The 21,900-nt window shown below is 41.5% G+C and overlaps 1 non-coding gene across 1 annotated transcript; it reads left to right on the top strand.

The window, feature by feature from the left end:
- The first annotated feature begins 21,477 nt into the window (after positions 1-21,477).
- On the top strand, positions 21,478-21,549 carry TRNAA-UGC (transfer RNA alanine (anticodon UGC)). The gene has a single exon. It is a non-coding gene; the product is annotated as a tRNA-Ala (tRNA).
- The last annotated feature ends 351 nt before the right edge of the window (positions 21,550-21,900 follow it).

Below are 21,900 nucleotides of genomic sequence, written 5' to 3'. Positions count from 1 at the left end.
CCCAGGCCCATTCCTAACCGGTACTACTGTTGGGTCATTAATAATTCATACAATAAAGACCCTGGACTGTTTGAAGTGGACTCTGAACTCTTACTATTGCGGCCTGCACTATCACCCCCAGCATCCACCTACACTGCCCTGAAGCTACACTCATCCCGTGGGGTGTTATCCTACCCCTGTGCTGCACACCAACACCAGCCTCAGCGATCTGCCTAGCAGCGGCGGTTATCCCTGACCGCAATCCACGGGTGGCGTAGTCGGACATTCAAAACACTGATAAATAGACTGCCACCATTTGGTCTGACCACCCTGAGCCACGGGATCGGGTTGCCACTACTACCCCCAGCATCATACAGAAGGCCTGGTTTCGGTTTTCATATCAACCTGCAGATAATCAACAAGAACAGTTGCCATATCCCCCAGGATACCCACAACAACTATACCGCTCACCCCCACGATGGATGGTTCCTCAACAAATGTACAGAGGAGTGAGTTTAAGACTAAGGGAACCAATCTGTCACTATTGCAACCAACCAGGTTATTTCAGAAGAGAATGTCCAGAGAATAGAGGGGATCCTTTCTATGGCTCGATGCCACTCTCCTACAACCCGCAATTTGAAAGAAGAGATTCTTCACGCTACCAAGGGAATCCACGGTACTCCCGCCAAGAGTATAGACAGCCATCACGGCAGCCACCACAGAGAGAATATGAGACAATGCCAAGAGAACCTGTGCAGAATTACAGAGACCAGCCACCGCAACAGATGTACCAAAATAACAGGGACCCACCACGCCGGTTTGTGGGGGAAGACCAGAATTACCCCCCATAGGACAGTGGCAAACCCGTGCTCACCTTGACCTCAGTTGAAAACGTCCCCACTAAATCTGGACTGATTTCTACTGTCAAAATAGATGTAGGGGACAGAACTTTACCTTTTTTAGTAGACACGGGTGCAGCCAGATCAGTAATACGGTCAAGAGATTTACCCTATGAATCGCTTATATCTGATGATTTCCTTTCTTGTGTGGGAGTGGATGGAAAACCACACTCATCCCGACTAACATTTCCATTGCCTATTGGGAAAGAACAGAAGCTGCTGGCCAGATTGCTCGTTTCAGACACCTGCCCGCTTAATTTGTTGGGAGCAGATCTACTCCAGAAGTTAAATGCTCAGATATCATATAATGAGAATGGAAAGCATCTAGATGTCTCTACTCCGTTATCATTAGAGGAACAAACAAAGGTACATGCCCTCCCATTGTGTGTCATCCAGTTTGCAACAACCGCCATACCACAGCATTATCTTGACTGCATACCACCTGAACTCTGGTCTCAAGGTCCTGATGATATAGGCCGGCTACCTGTCCCACCAGTTCAAGTTTTCCTGAAAGAAGGTTCACGGATTCCCAGACTCCCACAGTACCCACTGAAAGCAGCCCAAGAAGCGTCAGTAGATGCCCAGATCCAAGAATTACTCAAGAAAGGAGCATTACTGCCCTGTGTTTCTCCTGCTAATACTCCATTGTTTCCAGTGAAGAAGAAAACTGCAAGAGGAGAACCGGATAAATTTAGGATGGTGCAAGATCTGAGAGCTGTGATGCCAAATCCACATACATTACTCAGTGAAATTCCCCCTGAGGCAACGCATTTTACAGTAATCAACTTGGCAAAAGCCTTCTTCAGTGTGTCTCTGGAGAGTGGGAAGAAGACTATGTCTGCCAAGAGCACTGTATCCTGCGGTGGTTCAGTGGACTCATGGAAAGGTACATAGAGGGAAGAATCAGATGATTTCAGTTATCAATAAACTCTACATTTCACCAGAGATCTCAGTTCTTGCTACAAACTATACTAGGAACTGTGAGATTTGTAACACTTGTAATCCCGGAAGAACAGAACATGTGCCAAAGAAGAAACTGGCAAAGTCACAGTATCCTTTCCAGAGAATCCAAATTGATCATATGCAATTACCCAAGAGTGGAAGATATGAGTATGTTCTGGTGGTGGTGGATATGTTTTCCGGCTGTACAGAAGCATACCCAGTAGCCAACTTGACTGCTAGAACTACAGTGAAAAGGCTTCTGGCAGAACTTATCTGCAGATTCGGGATTCCAGAAGTGATTGAAAGTGATCAAGGACCCACCTTCACTGCAGAAGTTACCAAATCAATCTTGGAGATGATTGGGGCGGATTTGGGCCTGCATACTCCTTATCGTCCTCAAAGTAACGGCAAAGTTGAAAGGATGAATGGCACTTTAAAAAACAAAATTCTTAAAGCCATTAAAGAATTGTCACTTCCATGGCAGGAGGTGCTGCCTATTGCCCTATACTCAGTCCGAAATACCCCGAGACAACCCACAGGGCTCACACCATATGAGATCTTGTTTGGGGGGCCACCTAGAATGGGTCGATATTACCCAGAGCAGCTTAGTTCAGGGAATGATAAGCTTGTGAATTTTGTTGTCGGACTTGCTAAAGAGTTAAAACTAACACTCTTCTATTCCAGACTCAGATCTTGAACCAGGTACTCACAGCATCCAGCCTGGAGAATTTGTCTGGATAAAGAATCACGTGCGAGGCACACTGGATGCCAGATATGAAGGGCCCTACCAAGTGTTGCTTACATCACCTACGGCTGTGAAGGTCGAAGACCGAACATCATGGGTCCACACATCCCATTGCAAGAAGGTAGTCTCAGACCCACAACCCTGATGTTCCTTTGTCTGATGACAGTAGCTGGGGGGGGGGGGCCTTTGTTACGGTAACACGTGCATTCCAAGCAATTATTACTAAACAGAATGATATTCCAGTTTTCTGGTACAACACTTCCTTGAATGTGGTGACATGAAGATTAGGATTAGACTGGAGGGCAAATGGACTGGGGAGTGTGCCATAACTAAAGCAATAATGTCTATTTACCTTATATCTGAGTCTCAGGAATCCAAAGAGGAAATAAAGGCTGCGTTTGCAGGTACATACAGGGCCAAGAGAGAAGTTAACCCCAAAGGCAGTTTTGACCCACACATATATATTAATGTTCTCAGAGTGCTTAGGGGGGTGCCAGACAAATTCAAGGCCCGAGACCAAGTGAAGGCGGGATTTGAGCCCATAATAGCCATAATAACCATTAACAAGAACGTAGATTGCATAAATTACATATATTATAGCCAACATTGATTTGTCAATTGCACCAAAGATGCATTGCACGGGATAGCTGACCAACTAGAACCCACATCTACCATGGCCTTCCAAAACAGAATAACTCTGGATATGTTACTTGCAGAGAAGGAGGGGTATGCAAAATGATAGATGAGCATTGTTGTACGTATATCCCAGAAAATATCGGCCCCACAGGGAAAGTTACTAAGGCTCTCAAAATCTATGAACAAACAGTTCTCCTTAGAACAAAAGTGTTGTACCAGAGAGATTACCGGAAGTAAATGAGTTTGTAAAGTTAATATCCATATTTCTGTGTTAGGGGTGGCCCTCGATTACCCAGTCACTAGATCTTTTAGGGTCTCCATCCCTTTCCTGTAGGTCTTCGTATGAGTTAGATTTAGGAACGTCAGTGGGTCCGTCTAAAATGGACGGGGCGCCCGTCACATCGTAGGGTTCCAGAATAGCCTTAACATACGGTCAATTCTTCTCCCCCTCTGATTTTTAGCATATGGATATTAAAAGCAAATAATTGATTTTAGGGGGGTCTGTCAAGGTAAAATATATATTATAGAAAATCAATTAGTTTCTTTTAATAGATTACCTAATCAGTGTGAATCAATATAGAGATGATGGAATAATCTATGTGTATGTACAGTATGTATGCAAATGTGTATATGCACATGGATTATGTTAATAGTTAATGAATATATAACTAATAGATTCTATTCTTTTTGTAGATACGAACAACTAAATGATTTCCTGGGAATGACGTATGCATGTGCACGGCTGATAACAGAGAGATTCATGTCGAGCTGGCAAAGATGGCGCTGAGAGACGAACTCGCCCCTCCCATCGGAATTCCTAAGGAGTTACTAAGGCCAAGAGATACATGAATGAGCAAATTGCAGTGTGCCAATTTTACTAATCCCACCTAGAAGGAGAATACTATATAACCCCATGTCTACGTAATAAAGTATGCCATTTTGTGTGGTTCTGTCTCTGAGTGAAGTTTTTCAACCAGATTAGCAGATTGGGTTAATTAGCTTCTCTGCATGCACTCGGACATCTTTAATTTGGAGGAGAGCAGTTACCTATTGTATCTTAAATTGGTGAAACCTTCACAGTATTATGTGTGCTTTATATTGTAGTATTATGTGAGCTTTGTATTGTAGTATTATGTGAGCTTTGTATTGTAGTATTATGTGGGCTCTGTATTGTAGTATTATGTGGGCTCTTTATTATAGTATTGTATGAGCTTTGTATTGTAGTATTATGTGAGCTTTGTATTGTAGTATTATGTGGGCTCTGTATTATAGTATTATGTGAGCTTTGTTTTGTAGTATTATGTGAGCTTTATATTGTAGTATTAAGTGAGCTTTGTATTGTAGTTTTATATGGGCTTTGTATTGTAATATTATGTGAGCTTTGTATTGTAGCATTATGTGAGCTTTGTATTGTAGTATTATGTGAGCTTTGTATTGTAGTATTAAGTGAGCATTGTATTGTAGTATTATGTGGGCTTTGTATTGTAGTATTAAGTGAGCTTTGTATTGTAGTATTATGTGAGCTTTGTATTGTAGTATTATGTGAGCTTTGTATTGTAGTATTAAGTGAGCTTTGTATTGTAGTATTATGTGAGCTTTGTATTGTAGTACTATGCGGGCTTTGTATTGTAGTATTATGTGAGCTTTTTTATTATAGTATTAAGTGAGCTTTGTATTTTAGCATTATGTGGACTTTGTTTTGTAGTATTATGCTGGCTTTGTTTTGTAGTATTATGTGAGCTTCATATTGTAGTATTAAGTGAGGTTTGTATTGTAGTATTATGTGAGCTTTGTATTTTAGTATTATGTGAGCTTTGTATTGTAGTATTAAGTGAGCTTTGTATTGTAGTATTATGATTGCTTTGTATTGTAGTATTATGCGGGCTTTGTATTGTAGTATTATGTGAGCTTTGTATTATAGTATTAAGTGAGCTTTGTATTGTAGTATTATGGGGACTTTGTATTATAGTATTATGCTGGCTTTGTATTGTAGTATTATGTGAGCTTTGTATTGTAGTATTATGTGAGCTTGATATTGTAGTATTATTTGGGCTTTGTATTGTAGTATTATGTGAGCATGGTATTGTAGTATTATGTGAGCTTGATATTGTAGTATTATGTGGGCTTTTTATTGTAGTATTATTTGAGCTTTGTATTGTAGTATTATGTAGGCTTTTTATTGTAGTATTATGTGAGCTTTGTATTGTAGTATTATATGAGCTTTGTATTGTAGCATTATGTGGGCTTTGTATTGTAGTATTATGTGGGTGCTCTAGTGTAGTATTATGTGGGTGATGTAGGGTAGTATTATGTGTGCTCTTATTGTAGTATTATGTGGGCTTTCTGTTGTAGTATTATGTGAGCTTTGTATTGTAGTATTATGTGGGCTCTATGTTGTAGTATTATGCGGGCTTTGTATTGTAGTATTATATGGGCTCTGTATTGTAGTATTATGTGGGCTCTGTATTGTAGTATTATGTGAGCTTTGCATTGTAGCATTATGTGAGCTTTGTATTGTAGTATTATGTGGGTGCTCTAGTGTAGTATTATGTGGGTGATGTAGGACAGTATTATGTGTGCTCTTATTGTAGTATTATGTGGGCTTTGTATTGTAGTATTATGTGAGCTTTGTATTGTGGTATTATGTGGGCTCGAAGTTGTAGTATTATGCGGGCTTGGTACTGTAGTATTATATGGGCTCGGTATTGTAGGATTATGTGGGCTATGTATTGTAGTATTATGTGAGCTTTGTATTGCAGCATTATGTGAGCTTTGTATTGTAGTATTATGTGAGCTTTGTATTGTAGTATTATGTGAGCTTTGTATTGTAGTATTATGTGAGCTCTATGTTGTAGGATGATGCAGGCTTTGTATTGTAGTATTATATGGGCTCTGTATTGTATTATTATCTGGGCTCTGTATTGTAGCATTATGTGAGCTTTGTATTGTAGTATTATGTGAGCTTTGTATTGTAGTATTAAGTGAGCTTTGTATTGTAGTATTATGCTTTCTTTGTATTGTAGTATTATGCGGCCTTTGTATTGTAGTATTATGTGAGCTTTGTATTATAGCTAGTGTTGAGCGATACCTTCCGATATCAGGAAATATCGTATCGATTGGATCGGACCGATACTCAAAAAGTATCGGATATCGCCGATTCCGATACCGGAAACCAATGCAAGTCAATGGGACACTAATATCGGAATGAAAATAAACCCTTTCTTTCCTTGTAGGTTAATTCTACATGAAGTAAAACAACTAAGAATAATGTAGAATGTATTATGCGAAAAGCCGGCAATTCATCAGCGCATACACCGTTACCCGACAATTTACAACAGAAAGAATAGAGCTTCACACATAGATTAGATAGATAGAAACATGTCAGTCACATATATATGAAGTACAGTGACAGTGTTGCTTACTGTACTTGTCATTTAGTGTAAAGGATTTCTTAAAAAAAATAATAGTGTTTTCATGGACCGTCTCTTTAAAAAAGCCGGCCGGCAATTCAGCATCTGTACCCGACAATTTATAACAGACAGAATAGAGCTTCACAAATAGATTAGATAGATAGAAACATGTCAGTCACATATATATGAAGTACAGTGACAGTGTTGGTTACTGTACTTGTCATTTAATGTTAAAATAAAGGATTTATTTAAAAAAAAATTGGCGTGGGGTTCCCCTTAATTTTAGTCTCTAGCGGAGGTTAAGCAGACGGCTGGGGCAGATGTTTGAAGCCTGGGAAGGGGGTAATACCCACGGAGCTTCCCAGGCTACTAATATCAGCCCCCAGCTGAATACCTAGCCTATACTAGCTATTAAAATGGGGGACCCCCCAAAAAAATGAAGTGGGGTCCCCCCTAATTTAATAGCTAGCAAAGGCTAGGCAGACAGCTGGGGGCTGTTATTAATAGCCCAGGAAGGGTGCCATGAATATTGGCCCCCTCCCAGGCTAGAAACACCAGCCGTCAGCCGCCCCAGAAATGGCGCATCCATAGGATGCGCCAATTCTGGCACTTAGCCTCACTCTTCCCACTGCCCTGTAGCGGTGGCAGTGGGGTAATAGGGCTGGGGTTGATGTCAGCTTATAATGCCATCAATTGTGTCTTTATTTCAATTAAAGGACTTTTTTCTGGGTGTTGTGTTTTTTTTAAATACTTTACTAGAAATTCATGGTGGTCATGTCTAATATTGGCGTGACCCCATGAATTTCGGGCTTAGGGCCAGCTGATAATGCCAAGCTGGCCTTAATCCCTTTATTACCCAGTGAGCCACCGCACCAGGGCCCTGGATGAGTTGGGTACAGCGCCAGAAGATGGCGCTTCTATGAACGCGCCATTTTCCGGGGCGGCTGCGGACTGCAATTTGCAGCGGGTGGGGCCCAGAAAGTTTGGGCCTCCCTGCGCTGCAGATTCCAGTCCCCAGCTGCCTAGTTGTACCTGGCTGGACACAAAAATAGGGCGAAGCTCCACGTATTTTTTTTTTAAATTATTTCATGAAATTCATGAAATAATTAAGAAAAAAAGTGCTTCCCTATATTGTTGTGTCCGGCCAGGTACAAATAGGCAGCTGGTAGTTGGGGGCAGCCGGTTCCTGCCTGCTGTACCTGGCTGGACACAAATATAGGGCGAAGCCCCACATCAATTTTTTTTTAATTATTTCATGAATTTCCTTAAATAATTTAAAAAAAAAATACGTGGGGCTTCTCCCTATTTTTGTGTCCAGCCAGGTACAACTAGGCAGCTGGGGGATGGAATCTGCAGCGCAGGGAGACCCAAGCTTTCTGGGCCCCCCCCCCCCCGCTGCAAATTGCAGTCCGCAGCCACCCCGGAAAATGGCGCGTTCATAGAAGCTGGATGCTGTACCTGGCTGGCATACAAAAATATAGCAAAGCCCACGTCAAAATTTTTGGGAAAAATTAATTAAAAAATAAATAATAACTTAGGGACTGCATCTTTATTAACTCCTCAAATGTCATTTAGTGTTAAAATAAAGGATTTATTTAAAAAAAAATTGGCGTGGGATCCCCCATAATTTTAGTCTCTAGCGGAGGTTAAGCAGATGGCTGGGGCAGATGTTTGAAGCCTGGGAAGGGGGTAATACCCACGGAGCTTCCCAGGCTACTAATATCAGCCCCCAGCTGAATACATAGCCTTTACTAGCTATTAAAATGGGGGACCTCCCAAAAAAAATGACGTAGGGTCCCCCCTATTTTAATAGCTAGCAAAGGCTAGGCAGACAGCGGGGGGCTGATATTAATAGCCCAGGAAGGGTGCCATGAATATTGGCCCCCTCCCAGGCTAGAAACACCAGCCGTCAGCCGCCCCAGAAATGGCGCATCCATAGGATGCGCCAACTCTGGCACTTAGCCTCGCTCTTCCACGCTGCCCTGGTGCGGTGGCAGGGGGTAATAGGGCTGGGGTTCATGTCAGCGCCAGCTGCCATGAAGCCCAGGTTAGTAATGATGGGCGTCTATAAGACACCCCCATTACTAACCTACAAAGTGTTAAAAAGAAAAAACACACACTACACCCAGAAAAAAATTATTTATTTGAAATAAAACACACCATTTTGTTTAATTCTTAGTTTACTAAAAAAAATAGTTACCTGTCCACGTTCCTGCGCTGATCTCCCATGCACAGCTGTCACATCTGGAGATGGTGACAGCTGTGCATGGCTGCTGTAAGCTCACACTGCCGGGAACACGTCCGCTCCCGGCAGCGGGAGCCCCTGACTGAGGTCACCGGAGTGCATTCAGTCAGCGTAGCTCCGGAGACCTCCTTTACGGCACTGCTGTGCCGTGGGAATTTCTCCCGGTACAGCGGGGCCGTAAAGCAGCTTACCGGAGCAGCGCTGCCTGAACTCCGGCGAACCCGCTTATGCAATGACGGGGCTGCTTTACGGCCCCATCATTCTAGCGGCGGCAGCGGTTCAGAGCGGTCACATTCTATGTGGCTGCTCTGAACTGGAGATCTTCGTGGGACACTCGTGGACTACTACGGAGGGGTAAGGATAAGGTTGTGGTTTATTATTTTATATTTTATTACAGGAGATCGATGGCTTCGGGGAATTAGGTGTCTAGGTGCGTATAGGTGTAGTTTTTTACTTTTTACTTTATTTTAGGTGCCGATCGGCGGGGACAGGTAATGTATAAACTAATTTATTGTAGGTAACCACTGGCCACCAATGACATGTATTTAACATTTATTGGGGACACAGTAGGGCAATTTATATAGCAGGATCAGGCTGATGGGAACTACTGCTCCCATCGAGCTGATCCTGCTGGCACGAGTGGACGGGGGACAGACATAGGCCGATGGGAGTAGTAGTGTCACATCGGCCTATGTCTGCCTGCACGCACACACCCCCAGACATCGCACAGACACCGCGCACACCCGCACACACCCCCAGACATCGCACAGACACCGCGCACACCCGCACACACTCGCAGACATCGCACAGACACCGCGCACACCCGCACACCCGCAGACATCGCACAGACACCCGCACACACCAATCATGACGGGCTGATGGTCTGGGAGGTGAAGCTGACCTGTGCGGCCGTGGGAAAGTTCATGCGAGTTCATGCAGTGAAGCATGAACTCACATGAACCCTCTGAGGGCACCGCGGCGACTTCAAATGAACAGCTGATCGGCATCACCTGATACCTCAGCTGTTCATTTGAAATAACTGGCGGGAAAGCGCAGCACAGAACGGGAAAGCCGGTGGTGAAGTCTTTTCACTGCCGGCTTCCCCGCCCGGGTCCTTCGCTCCCCGCTCCTTTGTGCTGCGCTCCCCGCCCCGGTCCTAACTTACGATCAGGATGGGAGGTGGCGAGGGGAGCGTAGGATCGGGGTGGGAGGCTTCGGGGAAGCAGTATGGGGCCGTGTGATTGTTTAAAAGCCGGCGGCTTTTTACCGCGCGCCGGCTTTTAAACAATCAGGAGAATTCTGGGATGGCATTCTGATGACAGGCTGGATCTCAGCTGAGCGCTGCCATCCAGCTTGTCATCCTTCCGAGACACTGCAGAGCGCAGGCATTATGGGAACTTCCGATTCCGGTATTCGATATTGTAAAAGTATCGGAATTAAGTATCGGAATTCCGATACCGCGAATATCAGGCGATACCCGATATTTCAGTATCGGAATGCTCAACACTAATTATAGCATTAAGTGAGCTTTGTATTTTAGTATTATGTGGACTTTGTATTGTAGTATTATGCTAGCTTTGTATTATAGAATTATGTGAGCTTTGTATTGTAGTATTAAGTGAGCTTGATATTGTAATATTATGTAAGCTTTGAATTGTAGTATTATGTGAGCTTGGTTTTGTAGTATTATGTGAGCTTGATATTGTAGTATTATGTGGGCATTGTATTGCAGTATTATGTGACCTTGGTATTGTAGTATTATGTGAGCTTTGTATTGTAGTATTATGTGAGCTTTGCATTGTAGTATTATGTGGGCTCTGTATTGTAGTATTATGTGGGCTTTTTATTGTAGTATTATGTTAACTTTGTATTGTAGTATTATGTGGGTTTTTTATTGTAGTATTATGTGAGCTTTGTATTGTAGTATTATGTGGGTGCTCTAGTGTAGTATTATGTGGGTGATGTAGGGTAGTATTATGTGTGTTCTTATTGTAGTATTATGTGAGCTTTGTATTGTAGTATTATGTGAGCTTTGTATTGTAGTATTATGTGAGCTTTGTATGGTAGTATTATGTGGGCTTTGTATTGTAGTATTATGTGGGTGCTCGAGTGTAATATTATGTGGGTGATGTAGGGTAGTATTATGTGTCCTCTTATTGTAGTATTATGCTGGCTAGGTATTGTAGTATTATGCGAGCTTTGTATTGTTGTATTGTGTGTGCTTTGTATTGTAGTATTATGTGAGCTTTGTATTGTAGTATTATATGGGCTCAGTATTTTAGAATTATGTGAGCTTTGTATTGTAGCATTATGTGAGCTTTCTATTGTAGTATTATGTGAGCTTTGTATTGTAGTATTATGTGAGCTTTGTATTGTAGTATTATGTGGGCTTTGTATTGTAGTATTATGTGGGTGCTCTAGTGTAGTATTATGTGGGTGATGTAGGGTAGTATTATGTGTGCTCTTATTGTAGTATTATGTGGGCTTTGTATTGTAGTATTATGTGAGCTTTGTATTGTAGTATTATGTGAGCTTTGTATTGTAGTATTATATTGGCTTTTTATTGTAGTATTATGTGAGCTTTATATTGTAGTATTATGTGAGCTTTGTATGGTAGTATTATGTGAGCTTTGTATTGTAGTATTATGTGGGCTCTGTATTGTAGTATTATGTGGGCTTTTTATTGTAGTATTATGTGGGTGCTCTAGTGTAGTATTATGTGGGTGATGTAGGGTAGTATTATGTGTGTTCTTATTGTAGTATTATGTGAGCTTTGTATTGTAGTATTATGTGAGCTTTGTATTGTAGTATTATGTGAGCTTTGTATGGTAGTATTATGTGGGCTTTGTATTGTAGTATTATGTGGGTGCTCTAGTGTAATATCATGTGGGTGATGTAGGGTAGTATTATGTGTCCTCTTAGTGTAGTATTATGCTGGCTCTGTATTGTAGTATTATGCGAGCTTTGTATTGCTGTATTGTGTGTGCTTTGTATTGTAGTATTATGTGAGCTTTGTATTGTAGTATTATATGGGCTCTGTATTTTAGTATTATGTGAGCTTTGTATTGTAGCATTATGTGAGCTTTGTATTATAGTATTATGTGAGCTTTGTATTGTAGTATTATGTGGGCTCTGTATTGTAGTATTATACGGGCTTTGTATTGTAGTATTATGCGGGTTTTGTATTGTAGTATTATGTGAGCTTTGTATTATAGTATTATGTGAGCTTTGTATTGTAGTATTATGTGAGATTTGTATTGTAGTATTAAGTAAGCTTTGTATTGTAGCATTATGTGGGCTTTGTATTGTACTATTATGTGGGCCTTCTATTGTAGTATCATGTGAGCTTAGTATTGTAGTATTATGTGAGGTATGTATGGTAGTATTATGTGTGCTTTGTATTGTAGTATTATGCGGGCTTTTTATTGTAGTATTATATGGGCTCTGTATTCTAGTATTATGTGGGCTCTGTATTGTAGTATTATGTGAGCTTTGTATTGTAGCATTATTTGAGCTTTGTATTGTAGCATTATGTGGGCTTTGTATTGTAGTATTATGCAGGCTTTTTATTGTAGTATTATGTGAGCTTTGTATTGTAGTATTATGTGAGCTTTGTATTGTAGTATTAAGTGAGCTTTGTATTGTAGCATTATGTGAGCTTTGTATTGTAGTATTAAGTGAGTTTTGCATTGTAGTATTATGTGAGCTTTGTATTGCAGTGTTATGTGGGCTTTGTATTGTAGTATTAAGTGAGCTTTGTATTGTAGTATTATGCTGGCTCTGTATTGCAGTATTATGTGGGCTCTGTATTGCAGTATTATGCGGGCTTTCTATTTTAGTATTATGTGAGCTTTGTATTGTAGTATTATGTGAGCTTTGTATTGTAGTATTATACGGGCTTTGTATTGTAGTTATATGCGGGTTTTGTATTGTAGTATTATGTGAGATTTGTATTGTAGTATTAAGTGAGCTTTGTATTGTAGTATTATGTGAGCTTTGTATTGTAGTATTATGTGAGCTTTGTATTGTAGTATTAAGTGAGCTTTGTATTGTAGTATTATGTGAGCTTTGTATTGTAGTATTATGTAAGCTTTGTATTGTAGTATTAAGTGAGCTTTGTATTGTAGTATTATGCTTTCTTTGTATTGTAGTATTATACGGGCTTTGTATTGTAGTATTATGTGAGCTTTGTATTATAGTATTAAGTGAGCTTTGTATTGTAGTATTATGTGAGCTTTGTATTGTAGTTTTATGTGAGCTTTGTATTGTAGTATTAAGTGACCTTTGTATTGTAGTATTATGCGGGCTCTGTATTGCAGTATTATGTGAGCTTTGTATTGTAGTATTATGAGGTTTTGTGTTGTAGTATTATGCTGGCTTTGTATTGTAGTATTATGTGAGCTTTGTATTGTAGTTTTATGCGGGCTTTGTATTGTAGTATTATGCGAGCTTTGTATTGTAGTATTATGTGAGCTCTGTATGGTAGTATTATGTGGGTGCTATATAGTAGTATTATATAGACACTTTATTGCAATATTATGTGGGCTCTGTATTGTAGTATTATGTGAGTTTGCATTGTAGTATTATGTGGGATTTGTATTGTAGTATTATGTGAGCTCTGTATTGTATTATGTGAGCTCTGTATTGTAGTATTATGTGGGTTCTATACAGTAGTATTATATAGACACTTTATGGCAATAAATATGTGGGCTCTGTATTGTAGTATTATGTGAGCTCTGTATGGTATTATGTGGGTGCTATATAGTAGTATTATATAGACACTTTATGGTAATAAATATGTGAGCTCTGTATGGTAGTATTATGTGGTTGCTATATAGTAGTATTATATAGACACTTTTTATGGCAATATTATGTGGGCTCTGTATTGTAGTATTATGTGAGCTCTGTATAGTAATATTATGTGGGTGCTGTATAGAAGTATTATATAGACACTTTATGGCAATATTATGTGAGCTCTGTATTGCAGTATTATATAGGCTCTGTATGGCGGTATTATGTAGGTGCCATGTAGTAGTATTATGTGGACATTTTATGGTAGCATTATATAGGCTCTATATGGCGGTATTCGTTGTGCACTGACATTACTAATTTTTAATGTTTTCAACCTATAATAATCCCAAATAGTAACATTTATAACCCCCCCCCCATATTAGTACCAACCCCACAGTACCATACAATACTGCCGGTATAATGTTTCCACTCCAGGGCCTGTATCTGATAAAACATGTTCCCCGGTTCATTCATTTTGCTCCTGAGATTCTTCGGCTTTTTGTGGTTTTGATTGGTGCCGACCAACTCCGCCAACTTTGTAAAAACCAGGTTAAGCTTAGCCAGGATGGGGCGTAGCCGCGCGCCGCCGACAAATTAATCATAATTTATGGCACAAAAGTGGTGAAAATTATAAGAGAAAAATTCTCCAGTTCCCAAATGAGGAGCATTTCTTGTGGTGGCAAAAGGCAGCTGTAAGTAAATTTATTAAAGGGGAAGTGCCCAGTGATTGGCTGCAGCGCTCTATGTCCCTGAATTTGCCCATACAGGCTATACAGGGGATGCAGCTCAGTGGTAGAGCGCATGCTTTGCATGTATGAGTCCTTGGCTTCAGTCCCCGACATCTCCGTTTATTGTGATAAATAGCTGGAAAAGCTTCCAAATATTCCGGGAACTGATAAATGTGCAGAACTTCATCTCTCTGGATGTAACAGAAGATTAGTGAGAAATGTCATCCAAACATGTTCTTAAAGGGGTTTTCTTTAAAAAAACCATGGTGGTATCTAAAAAAAACCCATAATAATAATAATTGCCTTCACGATTGTGCTGCACCACTGTCTGTGTTTCCTGCCGGTCACCTCATTTTCTGTTCTGGCGTGGGTAAAATGTTACCATTGATTGACTGCAGTGGTCACGTGACATCCCCAATCAGAAAACGAAGAGATGAGACCGGAAGGAATATGGAAGATAAGTATCTGCTCCTTTATATTGTTGGACAACCATGGATTCATTTTTAAATACTAGTTTAAAACCCCTTTAATTTGGAGGATTTTATGTAAAGTAACTTACAGACACCAGGGGGCAGACTTGTAGACACAAGGCACGTATGATCTACGCCCGTCCATCCCAACAAAGAAAGTTATAAAAAATGTAAAAATAGTATTACATGAGCCGTTGTCGCCTGTCACACAGAGACATCACATCCCACCCCAAGCATGAGGGACTCGAACATGCGATACCACCCATACTACACTGTACTACCTATGAAGTGCAGAGAATCACCCAACCTGTCACTGTTTAACTGTCAATTAACTTATATCCTCACCTCCAGCGGGATCTGATAGGGTGATAAGGATCTGATGATGAAGCATACACTACCTACCACCTACCATTATATGGACCCGATATAATGCTCCATACAGAATAATGGGCCCCATATAATGCTCCATACAGAATAATGGACCCCATATAATGCTCCATACAGAATAATGGGCCCCATATAATGCTCCATACAGGATAATGGACCCCATATAATGCTCCATACAGAATAATGGGCTCATTATAATGCTCCATACAGAATAATGGACCCCATATCATGCTCCATACAGAATAATGGACCCGATATAATGCTCCATACAGAATAATGGGCCCATATAATGCTCCATACAGGATAATGGACCCCATATAATGCTCCATACAGAATAATGGGCTCATTATAATGCTCCATACAGAATAATGGACCCCATATCATGCTCCATACAGAATAATGGACCCCATATAATGCTCCATACAGAATAATGGGCCCCATATAATGCTCCATACAGACTAATGGACCCCATATCATGCTCCATACAGAATAATGGGCCCCATATAATGTTCCAAACAAAATAATGGACCCTATATAATGCTCCATACAGAATAATGGCCCCCATATAATTCTCCATGCAGTATGGGCCCCATGTAATGATCCATACAGTATGGGCCCCATATATTGCTCCATACAGTATGAGCCCCATATAATTCTTCATCCAGTATGGGCCCCATATAATGCTCCATACAGTATGGGCCCCATATAATGCTCCAGAGTCGGAAGACACCGAACTGCGGAGGAACGTGGAGAGATGAGTATCGCGAGCAGTTTAAAGCAATGTGGGACGCGGTGCCAGCGCCCGTGCTGTACTGCTCTGCCAGCTGTATAGTGGCCGCTTCCAGGTACTGCACAGCTGACCCTATTCATATGAATAGAGTGGATCTGCAGTACCCGCTGTGGCCACTATGCTGTTGTCGGTGCTGTGCTGTTCCAGTCTGCAAATAATCACATCCAACCGGCACCAAGAACAGCTGATCACGCGTGCCGGGGGTCACGTCCCCATTAATCTGATATTGGTCGCCTATCCTAAGGGTAAGCCATCAATATAAGAGTGCTGGACATCCCCTTTAACTGTTGCCACTACCCCTATACCAACTAATGGTAAATCTCTCCCTCACTTATCATTATGTGCTGCTAATGTTACGTAACAACATTCTATATAGTGAAGTCACAACCAGACATAGAGATGGTAAATATTATTTATTTTTAGGAATATTTGGACAAATAATGGAATATATGAGGATATCACAGTCTGGGGCTGCAGCTGTTATCAGCATCTCTGCACATGATGGAATCAGGGTCTCTATGAAGCAGATGAGGGATCTGTGGATCATTATGGAAATGATCTGTAACTTCTGCAGATTTCTGTAAAGAGAAGACGCCAAATTATTACATCTCATCAATAGATTCCCAGTAAAAAGTTAATAATCAGCTGGAAAATATAAAAAAGCAAATTCTAATATCTACTTACATGAAGGACAAGTCATTCTGATCTAATTCCTCAATGTTCTCCAGACTTGGATCATCCTTCTATGAAAAGGAGAAAAGAACAATTACTTATATGTCACATGTGATATAGATATCATGGGGCAGCGGGAATGAGAGGTGACTTACCATCGGGTGTTTTTGGGGTGTTCATGGCCCTTCATGCTTGGTAAGATGTTGACCAAAGCTGATGGTAAACTAAAGAGAGATCAGAACAGCAGGAGGTTAAAGGTGATATTTTTTACAGTTTTGTAATGAATGTAGTGTTAATGTATGCATTGCTCCCTTACCTGGGCTGGGGTCAGTATGTTCTCCACCACTGTCTGCACCATGAACATGGTGCTTCAATGGAAGCAGTGGTTACGGCACAGGGGGCACAGAGGGTTGGAGCGGAGCCATCTAGTAATACATCCCTGATGGAAGGTGTGGTCACATGGAAGGACCGTGACCTGCTCTCCGATCTCATATTCGGTCATACAGATGATACATGACTCGGCCTCCTCCTGTGCGGTTACATCCCTTGTTGGGAGATTTGCAATTAGCAGTGCTCTCCTGCGAACCCAATGCTGCCGCCTCTGCCGCACAGGTAGGTTTTGTGCAGGTGGCTCCACAGCATTGCTGTCGCTCTGACGTCCATCACTGGTAGAAGGTCTTTCCTCGTCTCTTGGAGGAGACAGTCCATCACTGGTAGAAGGTCTCTCCTGCACAGGTAGGTTTTGTGCAGGTGGCTCCACCTGTGGCAGTGGTGGTGTCATCACACCCACTTCTTCCAGTTGAATGGGTGGGAGGGGACGGCCGCCATCCCTGCTGCTCTCTCCGGAGGGCTCTGCAGGGGCTGGTCTTAGAGGAGAGCGGCTTCTATCCCTGCTCTCTTCCTGTCCTCTACGCCGTGGAGGATCTCTGGCCCGTCTCCCTCTCCTCTCAGTGACAGCATTGCTGTCTCTCTGACGTCCATCACTGGTAGAAGGTCTTTCCTGATCTCTTGGAGGAGACCTCCTTCCATCACTGGTAGAAGGTCTTTCCTGATCTCTTGGAGGAGACCTCCTCCGTCCATGGACAATTATGGCCTGACCTATAAACAAATAAGAATTTATCAGAATTATTTCCAATTTTAGCAAACACTTTTGGGCTATAGTGATGGGTCCTTCTACTGCCGTGGTGTTTAGGGCGAGGGGAACCCTAGAAAGAATTGACTTTATTTTGGCCTTAGTTAACCTGCACTGTCTGTCCTGAAATGTGTCCCCTCATACCCCAGGGATATCTCCTCCCAGGAAAGCCCTATAGTGTGGGAATATTGTGGATCTCCCCCAAATATTTCACTTACCTTGATTTTCTGGTCGGCGCAGCCATGCCTCATTGTCAGCAATCAGCTGGCGCAGCTCCCGGGCGCTCATGACTTAGGTACCTGGAGCTGGCTGATAGAATATTGGAGAACTAAGCTCTCCGGTGGCACCGGTGTTATTGTGCTCTGATCAAAGATCAAGAAGAATAAATGGAAGTAATCACCAGATGTGTAACACAAACTAGTTTGCTCTTCCACAACCAAAGTGAAGTCTCAGCAAAAGCATCAACTCAAGAAATGGCGCTGAGGTCACAGTGCTCAGAGATTATATACCCTCAGGACATTCCATGATGTCATTATGACATCATAACTGAGTGACCCCCTAATCCTGAGCATTGTGACATCAGAGCAGCCAGGCCGCCATGTTTGCTGCCAACTGGTGAATGAGGCAGAGAATGTGGAATAGAAATATCCCATCTGATTAATAGAATATAAATCTATATAAATCTGTGTTGGAAAAGATAGAAAAATCAGTTTTCTCCATGTTTGTAGAATAGTCGTTTTTTCGCTTTGGTAGATATTATATACATGTTATATATGGTGTAAATTATCCTCTGCTGTAAATGATAAGAATGGAATGTTATTCTTTATCATTTATAGTTGTGGGTGATACATTATTGCTAAACAATAAACAACTCACCGACCTGTCAGGGAAATGATCAGGTTATATAAATGAGTGAAAATAGAATAAATAATAATAGAAGGTAAAGTATACAAATGCCTCTAAAAAAAAAGTCATCAGTGTTTTTACTTTTCTGTACCACCAGGGCCATCCTACAAGATATACACGGATTTTATGTGGGTGTCACGTGCCCCTATAATAATGTGTCCCTATCACTCAGTTACCCCAAATCCACAAAACTATCTATTAGAACAGGACCTGGACTGGTAATCTTCCTACCTGGCAGATTCCCTGTGGACACCTCGGGTGGGCTGGTCAGTGGATCACCAGCAAGGTGTAGATGTAGCAGAAGGAGATGGTGAAATTGCCCTCCTAAAGTATAACAATAGTAACTATAACAATAGTATGTTTGCATATTATAGCGCTACAGAGTGCTACTTTATTTATTGGTTATATATGGAGATGGCTACTCTTAGTAAGCACCTGTACACACCGGTTTTCTGTTTTGGAAGTGAGGAGTGAGGGTCAGTCTTTTGATATTTGTATACATTTACATACATATACATATATTTGTAGGATTTCTGACTGATCACTCCATCCCTAAGCCTCAGGAGGTTTTAATTATAGCAGGATCTTACCCTCCCGTATACATGTAGATTTAAGTATAAGATTGGATTCACACCAGGTAGGTTCCAGGTGACGAGAGTCGCCTTACCGTGGCTGTCGGATACACATGAATTGGCCAATTTATGCGCTAAGAATTCTCATTTATTTCTATTTTCTAGAGCAGTAATGCTATTCAAATTTCATATATTTCATGTTTGCATGCTATAGCGCTACAGAGTGCTACTTTATTTGTTAGTTATATATAGAGATGGCTACCCTTAGTAAGCACCTGTACAGACCAGTTTTCTGTTTTGGAAGTGACGGTCAGTCTTTTGATAGCTGTTATTGATAACCAGGGAACATTTTGGGCTAATGGCCCCTTTCCCTGGCTAGTAATATCAGCCCCCAGCACACGGCTTTCCCTCTGCTGGTTATGAAAATTTGGCCAGAGCCCACTCTGTTTTTTTAAATTTAATTCTTTATTTTACACATAATGTACCCTGGGGGTGCTGACTACAATTTCCATCATTGTCTCTTGCTCGGCGCTGATCTCAGGCAACAATGATGTGAGCTGCATTCAGCTCCCGGCGCCTGTCCGGCACTCCGGCATTCAAAAGTCCCACATTAGAGCTACTGTCAGACCTGGTGGCTTGAACTCCAGTAACCTTGTAGAGTTCAAAGCCAACGGGTCTCCCGGCAGCTGCAAGGCCCAGAAATCTCATGGGAAACTTTGAGGGACATTTTAGGTTTTGGGAGTTTCCAGCTGCTGGAGCACCTAGAGGCTGCGAACTAAGGTTACCTTAGGTGTCTATTTTACTGTGCTTGTTAATAAAAAAAAAATAAGTGGGGTCCCTCGTCATTTTCATAATCAGCAAAGGGAAAGTCAACGGCTGGTGGCTGATATTAATATTCTGGGAACAGGTCAATACCCATTAAGGTTCCCAGGCTATTAATATCAGCGCACAGCTGTTTGCTTAGCCTTTATTGATTATTAAAGGGGAGACCCCAAACAAAAATTGATGTGGGGTCCCCCTATATTCACTAACCATCAAAGGCTAAACAGACAGCTGCGGGCTGATATTAATAGCTTAGGAAGTGGCCATGGTTATTGGCCCCCTCCTAGACTAAAAACATCAGCTCTCAGCCGCCCCAGAAATCGTACATCAATAAAATGTGCCAAATCTGATGCTTAGCCTCCGATTTTCCCACTTGCCCTGATGCGATGACAAGTGGGTTAATGATTGTGGGGTTGACGTCAGCTGTTTTATGACCGCTAATATCAAGTCCACAAGTTAGTAATGGAGAGGCATCTATAAGACGCCCTATTACTAACCCAATAGTCAGATTGTAAAAAAAAACACCCAGAATAAAGTCCTTTATTTTAAATAAAGACAAACACTCTTTTATTGAAATAAAAATAAAAAAGTATTATACTCACCTTTATGTCTAATCCACCGAAGTCCTTGTCCCCGGTAAAAGAGAAAAAATTAAAAAACACCATAATGCTCACCTTAACACCTAATCCCTGATGCCCTTGTCACCAGTAAACTACAAAAAATAGTAAACCACCATAATACTCACCTGTCCGCCGTGAATATAATCCATACTGTCCCATGACAGTCCGGATGACTTGGAGAGCAGTCACATCAGCAGTCACTAATGTGACTGCTCTCGACGACAGCCCGCTCACACTGACACAAGAGTGTAATCTCTCCTGCAGGTGATGCCGCCTTTCTACCGCCGCTGATGGCCTGCAACCAATCATCAGACATAAGCAATGTCAGGAGATCATCATGGGGTGCAGTGCTTGTCATGGTGCGTATCTGGGAGGTAAGTGCTCTTTGCTTTCTTTTTATTTGATTGGGACAATCGAAAAGCGCCATCCAGTAGGGAACAATCTCTTTAAAATATGGGAAAAGGAGAATTGCATTTTTTTTTAATCTGTTCAAAAAAAGATGTAAAAAATAAAATCGCCTCCTTTTTTCCCCATATTTTAAATATAAACAAATAATAAAAAATTAAAGAAAAATAGTTTTGTCTCGTCCCTAATAGTCCAGACTATGAGAATATGATGTTATTTATGCTGCATGATTATAAAAGAGAAAAAATAATAGAGAAAATCTATTAGTAGATAGTCATAGATTAGTGACTCTTGTAGATGAGAACAAATCCCTGGGTGTCCATACAGGGGATGTAGCTCAGTGGTAGAGCGCATGCTTTGCATGTATGAGGCCCTGGGTTCAATCCCCAGCATCTCCATGTTTTGTGATAAAAAAAAAAACAAAAAAAGTTTCCAAACATTCAGGAATCTGATACGTGTGAGTATACAGCGGTTCATCTGTCTGGGTGTAACACAGAAACTGCACACAGCACTAAATATCAGAAAGGGACTAGTGTTGAGCGACACTGAAATGCTCGGGTGCTCGAAGCTCGGCCCGAGCTCGCCGTGATACTCGGTTGCCGGACCCGAGCAATGAACCCAATGTCCCTATGGGAGACCCAAGCATTTTTGCGGCGGCACCCCCGGCAGTCTGTAGAAAGCCTAAAAAGTGCCCAAAACGATAGTGACAGTGCTCAAATGAGATGGGGACAGCATGGGGATCGCCCCAG

Source organism: Phyllobates terribilis, unplaced genomic scaffold, assembly GCF_046119375.1.
Source record: "Phyllobates terribilis strain yellow unplaced genomic scaffold, ASM4611937v1 Scaffold_517__1_contigs__length_1237599, whole genome shotgun sequence".
In the NCBI taxonomy this organism is placed as follows: domain Eukaryota; kingdom Metazoa; phylum Chordata; class Amphibia; order Anura; family Dendrobatidae; genus Phyllobates; species Phyllobates terribilis.
The sequence above is the reverse complement of the archived record's forward strand: the minus strand, read 5'-3'. Positions and strand labels throughout refer to the sequence as shown.